This window comes from Chiloscyllium plagiosum, unplaced genomic scaffold (assembly GCF_037043375.1).
Source record: "Chiloscyllium plagiosum isolate Xiang-an unplaced genomic scaffold, Cpla_swu_hap1 HiC_scaffold_27, whole genome shotgun sequence".
Taxonomy (NCBI): Eukaryota; Metazoa; Chordata; class Chondrichthyes; order Orectolobiformes; family Hemiscylliidae; genus Chiloscyllium; species Chiloscyllium plagiosum.
In genome coordinates, this window is record NW_028270165.1 from 62,007,651 (window position 1) to 62,014,540 (window position 6,890).

General features: G+C 44.0%; 1 non-coding gene across 1 annotated transcript; it reads right to left on the reverse strand.

Annotated features, from left to right (window-relative positions):
- Positions 1 to 429: 429 nt before the first annotated feature.
- trnan-guu (transfer RNA asparagine (anticodon GUU)) lies at positions 430 to 503 on the reverse strand. The gene has a single exon. It is a non-coding gene; the product is annotated as a tRNA-Asn (tRNA).
- Positions 504 to 6,890: the final 6,387 nt, after the last annotated feature.

Consider the following 6,890-nt stretch of genomic DNA (forward strand, 5'->3'; position numbering starts at 1 on the left):
TGTCTGTCTGCCTGTGGAGCTGAGAAAGTGTGAATCATCGCAGAGTTTGTTTGAATCCAATCACTTCACAGTGTTTCGAAAGGGTTAAATATCTGCACATGGCGAGTCGAGGTGTTTCATCCCAAAAGGTGAAATGACATTTCCGTTCAAAACAAAACGAGAAATTGCACGAGGAACTCAGCAGGTTAGGCAACATCTGTGGAAAGAGAATCAGAGACAACATTTCGAAATTCTGTTTTCTCCGACAGGTACTGTCAAACCTGCTGAGTTTGTCTTTTTGTCTCGGCTTCTCAGAATCCGCAGTCCCTTACGTTAGACATGAATTCAATTCAGAAACCCCTTTGTGGAGAGGATTTCCGTTTGGGGAACATTTTCCTGACCCCATTAAAAGCGTTCAGCTTCGAAGCCAAGGAAGAAAAACAAACACAGCGCCCCTGGGTGGGCTCGAACCACCAACCTTTCGGTTAACAGCCGAACGCGCTGACCAATTGCGCCACAGAGACAGGCGTTGGCCTGGGCTGCACCATCGCTTAGGTGAGGCTATTAGTGAATTCATAATTCAGCCTCCCTGCCGAGAATTACAATTGTTGTCTTCCGCACAGTCTTGCGAGGGATCACGGCTTTCTTAACTTGACTTGTGCAAAAATGCCCGATTAAACTTCTCAAAAAGAACCTTCGTTAAAAGAGGCTGGGCTCCCTGGATTACGAATGGGACAGGAAGTAAAATGATTGGAGATAGCATTGAACAGGTTGACGTGTTTACTTCCCTAATTTTCTTATCCCTATGCCAATTGGCACGTGGCTTGGGCAGTAATGTTATTACACACACTGGACCAGTGGGATTTGAACCTGAGCCTCAGGGCTCTATGGGAGACTACAGCTGCACCACAAAAAAGAACTCTCGTAAATAGGTCCACTTCTGTTGAATGAGAGGAAACAGCTTCCTCCTCAACATGAGACACGACCACTGTACCCTCCGTGCCCATTACAATAAATTGAGCCTTCTCCTGTTGAATGAATGAGTGGGAACCCCTCTCGGAGCTCCAAGAAGCGGAGGGCCCGGCTGGAGGCTGGATTTGCTCAAGGCTTGTATCTATTAACTTATTTATATGGTTTCTACTGTATGGGAGTATGGTTTACATTAAAACCGGAGGATCATGTCAGAGTGTTTGTTTATATTTAGCAGTTGTTGGTAAAATACACTCCCTGGAGGAGCACTTTCTATGCTGCTGCATTTCTTGCCTTCTGCCCTTCCCCCATTTGTTATCTCTCATCTCGATTTTACATTTTCAGTCAAATTTAATTTCACATTAATCAGCCTTGGTATTCACTGTGTATTATTAATTAATCTGTTGGATTGTTGTAATGGTGTAATTTCATTTATGTTGTCTGAGTTTGACATTGAATGTGCAGGTGTGAATGCTAGTAAGTTGTAAAAATAAATCAAGAACTTGTGCTTTTTAAACAAAAAGAGTTCAATGATATTACTGGCATTGTCTCCTTTGAGGATGATGATTATAGTCTGACCAACAAACCATTTCATGCAGTCACCCAGTTTAATTAAAGTCTTTTGGAAAATAATTCTGGCAGGCAAAGATTTATACAACCCAAAATACGGTTGGTAATCATGTGTATCCTTATCTTTTAAGCCGTAACAGATGGCATTGCGTGACGGTTTGAGACTGAAACTTCGCTGGAAAGAATGTAGATTGATGAGGGAAGTCAAAACGGCAGAGTCTCGGGCCACAATCTATCAGTCTGGCATGGTTGCATGAGTGGTGGTTCTTCAAAAGCACCTTCCAAGTCATGACCTCAACCACCAAGAACAGACAAGTGTGAACACAGGCTTCCGACTGCAAGATATATCGCATTGTTTCTTTGTTATTGACCAAAATGCTGGAACTCACTCCTGAACATTGTTGCAGTCCACATCATATTTGTGAAGCAATTTAAGAAGCAGATCAGCACCACATTTTCAAGGTCAGTTTGGGAAGAGTTGTTGGCACAGCCAATGATATTCACATCTTATCAAATAGTACGCAAAGAGCCCACGGTGTTGGGAGGCTGTATGTTAGCATGGATAGATGATTGGCTAAATACCACAGTTGTGGTAAGTGGCACGTTCAGGATGACAACTTGTAACTAGTGGTGTACCACAGGGATCAGCGCTGGGGGCAACATTATTTACAATATATACACGAATTACTTGGATAAGTAAAGTAAAGGTACTATTGCTAAATTTGCAGAAGAGACAGTTGATGTGAAAGCAGGTGGTGAGGATGACATTAGATATCTGGAGAGGGATATAGACAGGTTAAGCAAATGAGCGAAAGCTTGACAGATGGGAAAATGAGGTAATACAGTTTTTTAGGAGGTGAAGAACTGAATATTAAATGGAGAAAGCTTTAGAATAGAGGGATTTGGAATCACGTCCACGAATCTCTTCATCCAATTTCAGTGAGTAATAGGGAGACAAATGGAAGGTTGGCCTTTTCAATAGAGTAGAAATGTAGGGAGGTTATAGTGAACCTATGTAAGGCATTAGTCAGGCCACAACTGAATACTGTGAACAGTTTAGGGACCTTTACCTGAGGAAAGATATATTGGCATTGGAGGCAGGCCAGAGAAGGTTGACCATGATGATATCAGGGATGGAAAGAATGTCTTATGAGGAGAACTGAATAGGTTGGACCTGTGCTTATTAGAAGTTAGAAGAATTAGAGGTAACCTTATTGTCACGTACAAGATTCTGAGGAGACTTGACAGGCAAGACGTGGAAAAGTGGGTGAGCCTGGGACCAGAGGAAGTAACCTCCAAATAAGAGATTGCATGTTTAGGACAGATAGGAATTTCTCCTGAGGGCAGTAAATCTGTGGAACTTGATACTACAGAGGGCTGTTGAGCCTGGGTTGTTACGTGCATTCAAGGTTGAGATAGATTTTTTTTAATCATTAAGCAAATTGAGGATTATAGGGAAATGGCAGCAAAATGGAGTAAACGTTTCCCAGAATAATCGTTATCTGAATAAATGGCAGAGTCAACTCAATGGGCTGAATTGAATAGTAAATAGTAAGGAGGAAAAGGATGCAACTGGCAATTACAGACCAGTCAGTGTTGGGAAGCCTAGAGATTGTAGGGAGTTGGTAACATTTGGGCATTGTTAGTGGATTTAACATCTGGAGTTTCAAATTGATCCTGCTATGACCCCGATGCAATTTGAAATCAGTTTATGTATCTGGAATATTAACGTATCGCTGCTTTGGTGATCTTATCAATTGTCATAAGTACCTATCTTGTTCACTAATAACCTTTTTTAAGGAAGGAAATCTTCAGTCCTTTCCCAGTTTGGTGAATGTGTCACTCTTGATCCAAAGTCATGTGGTTGACTCTTAACTGCTCTCTGAATTGGCACTTGGTTATTTTTTGGGAGACCAAGTGTCACGTTCGATGAATGAATAATGAAAAATATTCAGGACAAGATTATCAATGTCACTGTCAGTGAAGGGAAGATTGTGATCTCGTGATACTGGTTAAGTAGCCCAGAGATCTCGGTCTTCTGAGAACAAAAATTAAAATCCCATCATGGATGCTAGTGGACTTTATTTTCAACGAATAAAAAGATCTGGAAATGAGAGTTTATCTCTGTACTGGCAACCAGGAAACCATTATTGGCTAAGACAATGAATTGCAGCTGTTGGAGATCAGCAACAAAAGGCACAATTGCTGGGGAAATGCAGCAGGTCTGGCAGGATCTGTGGAAAGAAAACAGTTAATGTTTTGAATCCAGCCTAATTTTGAAGGGCCACCGGGCTCAAAACAGTAACACTGTCGTCTCCTCATAGATGCTTCCAGAACTGTTGTTTTTGTCCAATCATTACAGAGTGTTGTGAAAGTGTTCTTTTAGGGAGGGAAATCTACCACTCACAACTCTACACACGCGTGCACACGCTCACATCATGTGACTCCAGACCTACTACAATGTGGTTGACTCTCAACTGCCTTCTAGCATGTAGCCTATTGCTCAGTCCAAAGGCCATGAGGGATGGGGAGCAAGTGTTGGACCTGCTAGCAGCAATCCCATCCCTCAAAATATTTTCTGATATATTATAAAGCATAGGTTAATGAAGGACAACCAAAACTATGGAAAAGTCATGCCCAACTAACCTGATTTGCTTGTAGTTATAAATATTGTTTTAAAATCCTCTTCAGAGAGGACATTGGTTCCATCATTGTTGCAATACTGCTTGCAATTCTGTGCTTTCTGCTGCAGGAAGGGTGTTGTGAAACTTGAAAGGGTCAGAAAACATTTCCAAGGATGCTGCCAGGGTTGGAGGGTTTGAGCTACAGGAAGCGATTGAATAGACTGGAGCTATTTTCTCTGGAGCTTTGGCGGTTGAGAGGTGACATTAAAGGCATTTATAAAATCATGAGGGACATGGATAGGGTAAATAGGCAAGGTCTTTTCTCTTGGGGTGAGGGAGTCCAAAATTAGAGGGCATAGGTTTAAGGTTAATGGCAAATGGAGTTTAATATAGATAAGTGTGAGGTCTTACATTTTGTATAGTCAAATCAAGGTAGGAATTTCATGGTGAATGGTAGGACCTTAAGGAGTTTGGTGGAACAGAGGGATCTTGGAGTACATGTTCACAGTTCTCTGAAAGTGGAGTCACAGGTAGAAAATTTGGGCACACTGGCCTTCATCAATCATGGCATTCAGTATAAAATACCGAATTAGAGTCGAGATAAGCACCAAATAATAATACATACCAACAAGCACCAAATATGTTTCCTATGCAGTATTTCAAACCAAGAGATGTAAGGGTGCAGGTTCATAGCTCCTAGAAAGTGGAGTCATGGGTAGACAGGGCAGTGAAGAAGACTTTCGGCATGCTTGCTTTCATCAGTCAGAGCACTGAGTACAGGAGTTGGGATGAATTGTTGCAGCTGTCACAGATTCCACACAACAACACATGACGTGACCCTGCCCTCCCCTGACTGACTGTCCCTTTGCATATCAGGGGGAAGACACCCCTTTAATTGTGATGATCAGAAAACATGCCATCCTTCAAAAAAAGGGATGTGTTCACAAATATTTGGACAGAGGAAGGAAGTTGCAGTCTGGGTGAAGATCAATCTTCATTCAGAGAGGAAGAGGAAGAGCAGCAGCAGCTTCAGGAGTTCATGGTCCAACTTCTGAAAAGACCTTGTCTGATTTGCAGTTGTTCCTGGACTTGTAATATCCTACTGCAGCATATTGTAGATCTTCATCTTCAATACTGCATTACAGAGGTCCATTCAGCAACTTGAGTCCATATGAACTCTTCGTGGAGGTATGCAGTCTGCCCCATAACCCTGTTGGTTTACAGTTACATGTAGATCGACACAAAGATCTTTGGGATTAAGAGAGGAAAGAATGTACCAATGTAACGAGAATTACGTTCAGATTTTCTCTCATGGACTGACTGTGATGACCTTTGCAATCACTTCACAGGAATATTGCAAGAGAAGAATTTGGTGGCAGAAATCTCAGACCAAACATCACATCAAAGTCTGACAGTCACTTGATTCACGAGGACGTGGATATTGATGGCCTTGAAAACAAAGTGGAGAAGGTCTGTCTGCTTCGTTAGGTTTTAAACGTCAGTGGGACTGGAAACTCAGAGTCTCACATACCCACACACCAGAGTAGTGACTGGAACAAGCTTTACAGACTGAATGAGAGTGTTCCAATTATCAGAGGGTTCACCAGTAACACCACACACATGCTGTCAGCGTGAGCAAGTTTTCAACAGATTGTTAAGGTCTGAGACAGACGAGGGCACCTGCACCATGGAGAAACCGTGGAAATGTGGGGAGTGTGGGAATGGTATCCCTTCGCCATTCGCGCTGGAGATTCATCGGTGTTTGCACACCGGGCAGCGGCTGTTCACCTGCACTCAGTTTCACCACCTCCTGGCCCACCAGTGTGTCCACACCAGCAAGAACCCGTTCATCTGCCCCGTGTGTGGGCTGGGCTTCACTCAGTCACACCACCTGCTGCCGCACCAGCGGATGCACACCAGGGAGAAACCGTTTTCCTGCTCCGTGTACGGGAAGGGCTACACCCAGTCGTATCACCTGCTGCTCAGCTTCCGCGTCCACACTGGGGAGAAGCCGTTCACCTGTCCCGTGTGGTGCAATGACTTGTGCGATTCCTCCACCCTGCGCAAACACCAGCGCATCCACACCAAGGAGCGGCCGTTCACCTGTCCAGTGTATGGGAAGGGCTTCACCCAGTCGTGCAACTTGTGGAGACACCAGCAACTTCACAAGTGAGATGGTGCAGGGATTCAGGTTGGACTCTGCTGTTACCGCTGCTGAGAGTCACATCTTGAACCCGGTTTAGTGGGTGAAGTGGGAGGGGTAAGGGGTTCCTTTATGCTGACTGGCTGCTCACTCACCCACTTTACTTCCAGTGGGGGCTGATACTCTCTGAGCCTGGGATTGCACCTTCCCTACGGAAACAGTCCACAGAAGCGGCTGAAGTGCAGGGAGATCTGAAAGAAATACATTTGTCTCTGTCCCATTGAGTCTCCAGCACAGTAGATCCAATTGGCCTCTGTCAGTGTTTATGGTCCACCTGAGCTTCCACCCACTCCTTCATCAGCATACAGGTATCCCCTGATTTTTGAAAGTTCACTTTACCCCCTACCCCCTCCCCGCCCAAGCCTGTGCCAATTCTTAATCCTAACTTAGACCTGCTATTTATTGCCGATGTGTGGTTTCTGTCCCTGTATTCACCTCCCGTTCATGTGTCTATCTAGATACACCTTACGTTTTGCTCAGGTGCCTCTTTCCACGACATCCACTGGCAGTGCATTCCAGGCATCCACCATCCAACTGTGTGAAAA